We start from the raw sequence: 10,319 nt of genomic DNA, 5'->3' as shown, positions 1-10,319 counted from the left end.
ATTCCCACTTGATCCCCCATTCCAGTCCTTCATCCATCCATAACTATCCATTCTATTTCCCTCTCCTAATGAGATCTATTTCTTTCCCTAGTGCCTTACTCTATCCCTCAACACTGATTCTACCATGTGTGGATTGGTTACCATTGCCTTAATAGCTAATATTCACATACAAACAAATGCATATTTCTTTTTCTGCATCTGGGATATTTCACTTGGGATGATTTCTTTTCCAGTTTTATCTATTTACCTACTAATTTAAGTATTTCATTTTTTAATAGCTGTGTAATACTTCATTATATAAATGTACAATTTCTTTACCTTTTTTTTTTTTTGGTTGAGATGTATCTATGTTGCTTCCAATTTCTCACTGTTATGAATAGAGTCACAATGAACATGACTGAGCAAGTGTCTCTGTCATAGGATGGAGTATTCTTTGAGTATATGCCCAAGAGTGGTATAGTTGGGTCTTGAGGTAGATTGATCTCCATCATCCTGAGGAACTGCCGTTTTCATAGTGGCTGTACAAGTGTATGCTCTTACCAGCAATGGAAGAGTGTTCCCCTTACAGAACATACACAGCAAAATGAGCTGTCACTAGTGTTTTTGATCTTAGACATTCTGTTGGGTATAAGATGAAATCTCAAATTATTTTCATTTGCCTTTCCCTGATGGCTAAGGATGTAGCCATTTATTTGTTTCTCAGCCATTTGAGATTCCTCTGTTGAGAATTCTCTGTTTAGATTTGTACCCTATTCTTCAATTATATTTAATTTGGTATTATTTGTTTGTTGTGTTCTATAGTTTTGTTTTTCTGCAGCACTTTTAATTTTCCTTACACAGTGACTTGTTGCTAGGGCCTAATGTTCTCAGTGAACAAAAGAAAACAAAAATTTGACATTTCTTAAAGAATTGAGTGCAAAAGACCTCACATGAGTTAAAAAGATGAATACATTTACAGATGTCAGTGCAAACATTCCTAAATCAAGTCAAGTAACAACCCACAGCAGTCAGGAAAGAAAACACCAGAACAGAAACTGGGTCCTTAGGCTCAGAATTTCCCATTCTGTTAGACTGGCAAGATGAAAGTGATAACTGGTTCAGGAACCCTTGCCAGCTTCAAGAAATCCTGAATGCCAGGCGTTGGTTAATACCCTGCAGATATCACTGTGTGGTGCTCCCACCAGGCTGGGGATTTCTCTCTCACAGTGTAATCTCCCCAGCCTCCAAGTGACATGACTGAGAACTAAATGAAGATATGCACAGGGTATTAAGCATATACCAAGGGAACAGTTAGCTTGAATACAAGGTCAAAAATCACCAGCAAGTTCTACGATCCAGTGCTGATACTGGATATAAGTTTCAAGGACAAATTTCTTTTAAAGTTTTTTCCAGTTTCATGAGGCTAGCATGAAATGTGTACATTAGCTAGGGCAAACTGATACTGCAGAATCAGCTCATGCAGCGAATGCCTGGCATCTGCTCAGTCCGTCTAGAAGCATTTGAGGTGGACAATGGAGAGGCTGGACTCGTAAGACTCCTGCTTGCTGATTCGCATCTGCTGGAAGGTGGACAGTGAGACAAGGATCAAGGTGTTAATCCATACTGAGTACTTGTGCTCAGGGGGAGCAATGATTTTAATCTTCATTGTGCTGGGAGCTAGGGCTGTGATCTCCTCCTGCATCCTGTTACCAATGCCTGGATACAGGGTGGTACTGCCAGACAGCACTATATTGGCATATAGCTCTTTGCAGATATCCATACTGCACTTTATGATGGAGATGAAGGTGTTTTCATGAATTCCATAGGACTCCATGCCCAAGAAGAAGATCTGGAAGAGTGCTTCTGGACACTGGAGTCACTCATTGCCAATGGATATTCCCTGCCCATCAGGTAGCTCATAGTTCTTTTCCAAAGAGGATGAGGATGCAACAGTAGGCATTTCTTGCTCAAAATCCATGGCAACATAGCACACCTTCTCCTTAATGTCACACACAATTTCCCTCTCAGCAGTGGTGATGAAGCTGTGGTCCCTACTAGTCAGGATCTTCATGAGGTAGTAAGTCAGGTCCCAGCCAGTCAAGTCCAGATGCAAGATGGTGTGAGGAAGGTCATAGCCTTTGTAGATGGGCACTGTATGTTTGAACCCATCATTTGAGTCCATGACAATGCCAGTAGTGCACCCAGTTGCATACAGGGACAACACTGCCTGAATGACCACATGCATGGCTGAAGAATTAAAGATTTTAAACATTATTTGTGTCATCTTCTCTCTCTTAGCTTCAAGGTTCAGGGGGAACCTCAGGCAAAAGCACCAGGTGCTCCTCACGGACCACATGCAGTTCATTGTAGCTGTGGTGCTAAATCTTCTCCATGTCCTTGCAGTTTGTGGCAACGCTGTGCTCAATAGGATACATCAGAATCAGGATACCTTTCTTGCTCTGGCTTGTTATCCAGGTAGGAGTCTTTCTGGCACATGCCCACCAGGATATCCTGGTGTCATGGGCAGTGATGACTGAAGGAAACATGTCTTCAACCAGAAAAATGCAGCCTTGCACATGTGCTGGTGGCCATGTCAGAGGACAGCAGGTGGCAATTGAAATTCATGTGTGGGCCCACCAGGAGGAAAATCCCTGATGAGGGAATCTCAGGCAGGTGAGGCTCTGAGGCCACAGACTCAGGATGTCTTTTCTTTCTGCTGTACCTTTACATGCTTGCCACAGCCATCTTTCTCTGCTATTGGGCATGGTGTGAATGGGTATGGGGAGATCCCCACTTCCTGTAATGTAGTGTGTTTATTTCATGGACACGGTCCATCCTACTGGGCATTTTTGCCTGTGGATCATTATGGAGATGATCTCTTCTTAAGCTGGGATGTCTAATTTATAATAATAATAATGTTAATTTAAATAGAGTTTTGGTGATTAAAAATAAAACAAGAAAGTGTCGCACAGCTAGAACATATGAGTTTCTATTGAGGAGACATACACAATGTGGCTTAAGTTAATGATTAAGGAAAACAAACGAGTCCCAGTGTCCCACCAAACAAATTCTTTTAACCTAAATATTAGGAAAAGTGCTCGCAGGTTTTGAATTGCATCACAGCTGAAACAAAGCTTTGAAAATAACTTAAAGTTAGACTAAAATGTTAAATAGCTTTGAGGTGAAAAACCCAAATAGACAATCTAAAGTTTTATACAGGCACATAGGTGAATAAGGAAGTCTTTTAAGTCAGGGAACAAGAACAGAGCAGATCAATTATCATGAGCTAATATGCCTTTCTTGCTAGGATTGGTTGATGACCAAAGGTGATAATTAATTCTATTATACCCATTTTTGCCCTCAATCTCCTGATATAACAAAAAGTATTGATGAGTGGGTATGCACCCTTAGGATTTAAAGTAAAGATGACTAATTGTTTTTCATGTATAAGAGTTTAAGTTTGTGATTCCTTTAAGATTCCTTATAAAATTACCTTTCAATTAGTAGTAAAGTGATTGGTTCGTTCTTTGTAACTGAAAAATACCTTGCTTACCTCCACTGTTAATCTATAACAAGTTGCTTAGGTATGGATCTATGTGGGTTATTTGGATAATTTGTTTTTCACCTGTAATATGGAAAAAGTTTAATCATGTAAGGGATATGGAAAACATGCTCTTTCTTACTTGTATTCATTGTAATCATTTACTTGAAAAATAGAATGCAATCACATTGTAATTTTTATATTGCCCAAAAGATTTTGCTGGAGTATACAAGTTGAAATGGAAAGAATAAAGATAGAATTAAAGTGAGTTAAAAGGAAAATATCAAAAATGAATGAATTAGGAGGGAAACTTTTAGAAAGCAAGAAGGAAAATATCAAGAATAAAGTTAGAGTTAGAATGAAACATCAAGAATTAGAGAATAAGGGAGAATAAAGAAAGAATTAGAAGGAAAACATCAAGAATAAAGATAGAAGAAGAAGGAAAACATCAAGAACTAGAGAATTAGGAGAACATTAAGAGAGTAAGCAGGAAAATATCAAGATAAACAGAAGAGACATTTCTGGATAAGCATAAGAAAAGAGAATATAGAAGACAGAATAAAGGATATAGAAGAAGGAAGCCATCAGGAGAGTGTGAGTGTCTTTTCCCTAACCTCCACAGATAAAAAAAGGCATAGTACACTGCTGACTCGGTGGATTCCCTTGGAGCCCTGCTCTGCTGGGGGCTGACAACCCAGGCAACGAGTCACATGCTGGAGCCATTGTCAATGATGACTGTGGTGAATTTGTCAGGCAGGGTAGACCCGTGTCAGAGTGTGAGCTGATTATTATTATTATCATTATCATTATTATTACTACTTATTGATATCTAGTTTCTGGAGTTCTTTATATATATTGGATAATAATCTTCTATCAGATGTGAAGTTGGTAAAAAACTTTACCATTTCTGGGGGGTGCTGATTGTGCAATTGATGATGTTCTTTGAATTACAGATGCTTTTCAGTTTCTTGGGACCCCTTTTAATAATTTTTTATCTTAGTGCCTGTACTATTGGCGTTCTGTTCAGAATATTGTTCCCTGTGCCAATGAATTTGAGTATATTCTCCACTTTTTTCTATCATGTTCAGTGTGTCTGATATTATGTTGAGGTCTTTGGTCCATTTGAAGCTGATTTTTGTACAGGATGGTAAGCATGGAACTGTTTGGATGCTTGTAAGTGCAACTGTCCCATTTGGCCAGCAACATTTGTTAAAAATGCTGTCTTTTTTTCCGATGTGTATTTCTAGCTACTTTGTTGAAAGAAAATCAGGTGTCCATGGTTTGGAGATTTATGTCTGTGTCTTCCATTCAATTCCATTGATCAACATGTCTGTTTTTGTGCCAATTCTATGCAGTTTTGATTACTATATTTCTGTAAAACAACTTGAAATCAGGTATGGTGACACTTATGGCAGTATTTTATTGTTCGAGACTGTTTCAACTGTCCTGGTACCCTGGTTTTTTTTTTTGTTTTTTTTTGTTTTTTTTTTTTTTTTGTGTGTGTGTGTGTGTGTGTTTCCATGTGAAGTTTAAAATTGTCCTTTCAAATCTTTGAAGATTGTGTTGGAATTTTGATGGTGTTTGCACTGAGTACAAAATTTTCTTTTTGTAGGATGGGCATTTTTACTGGGGAAAGTTAAGAAAAATATAAGAAGATTGATAAGGGATATAAGAAAAAGATAGTATTACTTTGTGTTCTGAGTTGAAAAAGTAATAAAAATTTGTTTTGGGAAATCCTGTGATATAGTGATAGACCTCCTTAATTTATAGTATATAATATACAAAAGACTGTAATACATACTCCTCTTTTAAGATATCTACAAATCTCTACAAATCTAGAACAATAATTTCTTTTTTTGTTTGTTTGGTTTTTTTCGTTTTGTTTTTCAAGACAGGGTTTCTCTGTGTAGTTTTGGTGCCTCTCCTGGATCTAGCTTTGTAGACCAGGCTGGCCTTAAACTCACAGAGATCCACATGGCTCTGCCTCCGAGTGGTGGGACTAAAGGTGTGCACTACCACCACCCGGGAGAACAATAATTTTTTGTTTCTATGGCACAGGAGAGTAGAATATGACTAACTTTGTATGATGCCCTGTAAAGTGACATGTGTGACACTTGAGATAATGGTCCTCATAAATAGGACATTTGAAGCAAGCTTTTTGTTGTTTATTAATTATTCGATGGATTCAATGGAGAACAGATAATGTTGAGAACAAAAAATGGAAAACTATTTCACCATTTTCATGAGGAGTATATTTTATGAATATGTTTCTCTTGGTAAAACAAAGCTTAAGGAACCAACACTCCAGGGCATATTTGGTATTCTGTTGGTGGAGATAGTATAATCAAAACTCACTGCCTTGTTGACTTTATTCTTATAATAAGGTGAGGTAACTTGTAGAGATTTGTTGAGTTTGACTCAGAATGTCTGAGGAATTATAGATTGAATACTTTTAGAACTTATTTCAGTAGATTTATCTTGTCCATTGAGTCATGGAATGAGAAAAATTTGGATGCACAGCAAAATTTTTGTAGTCTATTAAATATTTCTGTTGTATGACAGAAAAATTGCAGGGGTAGCATAATAAAAATTTTATAAATTTGCTTGACCATAGTTCATGGACAGGATTTTCATTCCCTCCTAATATTCAAAGGAAAAAGCCTAATACTCAATATGGTTATGTGAGAAGGATCTAGAGGTTGGCTGATTTTTTTCTAAAACAGCACCGACTCCCCACTTGGGAGTTCAGATGCACAGTGCTTAACTAGAGGCAGGATTCTAGCTTAACTTCTCTGTCATCACTTAGGATCTGTCTATAATGCAATCAGCAGACTGACTACTGCTGTTTTTTACAGATGCCAGAGGTGCTCAGAGGATTCTCTAGTCATTTCCCTAAATCTTAACTTGACTAACTCTATACAACTTACTGACTTGGCATTGGCATTTTCTGAGTCACCAGTAACAAGTCTGATTGATGAATATTTTATTTAAAAAATAAAATAAAAAGACCCAAGGAGGCTGGTTCAGCAGTGAAGAGTGCTTACTGCTCTTGCAGAAACAGGGTTCGATTATCTGCACCTCTGTGGCAGCTAATAACTATCTGTAGCTCCAGGTTCAGAAGATCTATTGTCATCTTCTGGCCTTTGCAAACTCCTATACATATTCAGTGGATATGAACTCATGCAAGCATACACATACACAAACACATAAAATGAATAAATACATACTATTTGGAAAGACAAACTAATTCTGAAGCAACAAGAGACTTTCTACTTTGAACAGGCTCTGTGTGATCAAGCAGATCACAACCACACAAAGTTGCCCTTAACTCTTAGCTTTGAGACCTTACTCATTTCCTATAAGGGTCAATTCTTCTGCACATACTCTGAAAACATATCTCAGGTTTCCAGGCCTCTGTTCTTCTTGGACTTGTCACCCTAAGAATAAAGTTTCATTCTTTCTCTGTCATTGTTTGCCTTTCCCATTGTCTTTGGGGGATCAGTCTAGTCTGTTGGAATGCCTTAATAGCAGGATTCTCAAATATGACAGCAACACTTTCATGGTTGTGGCAAATTCACAGGGATAGGTAATGTTTATTTAAAAATCATAATCTTCCATGCTGTAGAAGCACATTAGGTTAATTACACTTATATATGAAATTATTATAGCTAATAATTAATTCGCTAATACTTTTAGTTCTTTGTTCTCAACCAAATACAATGTAGAATGTTTAAACTATAACAAAATTGAATACAGTCTCACAAATATTTAGAAGGAAGTTGATCTTTCACCAAATAAATGATATGGTAAGAAATATTTATTATAAAATATTATTCTTTAAAATTTATTCATGATTATATAGATTTATATTTGGGAAAGAGAAGGTTCTGATGCTATTTGAGTCTGCTTATCATATGATGAATTTTTCTCCTTTTTATAAAAAACATTAGTGATTATTTAAATATTTATCATTGTGATATCACACCTATTTAATATCAAAAATGTACCAGAAATCCATAATAATGTTGTGCTGGTCAAGATGACCAAGACTTAAGACTGCTGTTTTGAAATACATTTATAAAAATTACAAAATGATATAAAATTGTAGAGTTAAATATTCTTAGTTTTTAAAAGAAAATAAGATAAATCATTCCTTTGATCCAGCTTCTTGTGGAACTATGGGCACTAGTGGCAAATTTGTGATGGTTAGATCTAAATGGAACATTTATATTACCAACACAATCACTAAGGCTCTTGGAGTGTCTTAGAAGAGGAGAAAGAAAGAATCTAAGAGCTAGAGGATAAGGTGGAATCTTGTGAAATCTGTCTTTTATATGTGGCATGGCTATCTCACCCATGAACTCACATCATCTGTAGTATATAAGATCCAGCCAGCCAAAATCCAAACATATATAGACTAGGTGATTACTAATACCATCCTACACTGAGAGGCTATTTGTAGTGGATAATTGCTGGGAGATAGCTAACTATTCTTTATTGAGGATATTGTCAGTGGTCGATTTTTCATGCTCCAATTAATGGCCCCAGACTTGTGCATGTATGGACAGCACTAACTCGACTTAGTGGGCTATCAGAAGGGGAAAAAACACAGACATAAAGCTGGTAGAGAGAAGTAATGTATGTGGAGGAATGTTGGGGGTAAATGTGAGTGGATATGATCATATTTCACCGAGTATAGCAATACATTCTCAAAAATAAAAAGGAAAAAAAAGTGAAACAATCATGGGAACAAAAATACACAGAATTTTGTCATAACTACAAGAACAACAAAATGCATAGATAATGGAATTGTTGCTGGTAGGCAGTACAATATCAGAACCTCAATTAAGAATTACACATGTGCCAGCATTAAATTTTCCATTAAGTTGCTGTCTTAGCTGTCACCTTGTTCCTATAACTTTATGGGACGGAAGAGAGGTAGCCGTCTATCTTCTTGAGCTAGAGCACAAGAAGCCTGGAGTCTGAGAGTCTTCTTTTCTCAGTGCAGATGAGGAGATTCTGCCCTGTAGGACTGGAGCACTTCACTCTTTCCCTCAGTGCTGTGTGTCAGCACTTAACCCATTTATCCACAGGAAGGGTGTGAGAGTCTGTGAATCATTGAAATTAACACAAATAATTCATACTGTACACCTCAGAATCTTCATGCCCCAAATTTGTTAAATGGGAATGCATTCAAGAAATTAAAATTTCTATCAGGTTGTACTTAAAAATGCATCTCTGAAATTGAGCTGCGTTTGAAAAAAAATTCTCTGAGTTTTATTGGAATTTCCTCTTGAAAGGAACTAACTTTTGAGGAACTTCTTCCTTCCCTCCTTTCTTTCTTCCTTCTTTTCTTTCTTTCTTTCTTTCTTTCTTTCTTTCTTCCTTCCTTCCTTCCTTCCTTCCTTTCTTTCTTTCTTTCTTTCTCTCTCTCTCTCTCTATCTCTCTGTCTTTCTCTCTCTTTCTTTCTTTCACACACACACACACACACACACACACACACACACACACACACACACAAAGTGATCATATTCTCACCACAATCTCCTCTTACATTTTTTTAACTCTCACTCAAATTTACTCACCCCAACAAGTGTCCTATTTTTAAATTTTGTTTTTGTTTGTGGCCTGCTACATTTATTTAATGCTGTCTACATTGGCATGTGTGATGTGTCGTGGATTATGTAGCTGACTATGGAAACTAACTGCTCTCTCTCTCTCTCTTTCTTAACACCTCAATTCTTTGAAAATATATGGTCATTCAGTTATTCACAACTATTTTTGAGTTTTGTTGGAATATATCACGTATTTATCTTAAGAAAAAGTGTTCATATATGAAGTATTAGGCACTGGACAAGTAACTTCTTGAGAGGGCATGTCTTGCTAAGAGAAGGATATGGCACATTTCAGCATTGTTTATGTTGGCTTTTGCTGGAAGTACGAAAGTTTTTCTATTTTTTCTTTTTCTTTTTATTTATCCTTCTTTCATGCAATATAACCTGACTGCAGTTTCCTCTCCCTTTACTCCTCCCAGTCCACCCTCACACACATACATGCACACCTCCTCTCTTCCCCAGATCCACTCCTCCTCTATTTCCCTTCAGAAAAGAGCGGGCCTCCCAGGGATATTAGCTGAAAATGGCATAACAAGATACAATAAGACTAGGCAAAACTCTCATATCCTCCTAGGATAGGCAACCCACTAGGAGGAAAAGAATAACAAAAGTAGGCAAAAGAGTCAGAGACACCCCAACTCCCACTATTAGGAGTCCCACAAAACCACCACAAGATACAACCATAACATATGCAGAGGACCTAGCACAAACACATGAAATCTCTGTGATTGCCACTTCAATCTATGTGAGCACCTATGAGCCCTTCTTAGTTGATTCTGTGAGACATATTCTACTGATTTCCATGACTCCTCTGATTCTTATAACACTTATACAGCCACTTCAGTGGGGGTCCCCAAACTCCAGTGGGAGGGAATCTATGAAGATCTCCAGTTTGAGCTCTTTCATCAGCTATTATTTGGTTGTGATTCTCTTCACCTGCTCCCAACAGCTGCCATGGGAAGCCTCTCTGATGGGAATTGGGCTAGGCACTGGTTTATGAGTATAGCATAATATCATTAGGTATCAATTTAGTGATTTTTTTTCTACCTTATGTCTTTAGGCTCTCCAATCTCTAGTTCCTGGTCATCCGGGTAGTGTTAGGCATGGGATACCTCTCCTGACACAAGTTTTGTGGATGAATTGGTGTCCCAGTCACAACACTGGAAGTTGCCTGGTTACAGAA

General features: G+C 37.3%; 1 pseudogene; it reads right to left on the bottom strand.

Annotated features, from left to right (window-relative positions):
• Positions 1-1,489: 1,489 nt before the first annotated feature.
• On the bottom strand, positions 1,490-2,490 carry LOC131924070 (actin, muscle-like; annotated as a pseudogene).
• Positions 2,491-10,319: the final 7,829 nt, after the last annotated feature.

The sequence above is a fragment of the Peromyscus eremicus genome, chromosome 14 (assembly GCF_949786415.1).
Source record: "Peromyscus eremicus chromosome 14, PerEre_H2_v1, whole genome shotgun sequence".
Lineage (NCBI taxonomy): Eukaryota > Metazoa > Chordata > Mammalia > Rodentia > Cricetidae > Peromyscus > Peromyscus eremicus.
Note: the sequence above shows the minus strand (reverse complement) of the source record. Positions and strands in the feature narration are given on the sequence as shown.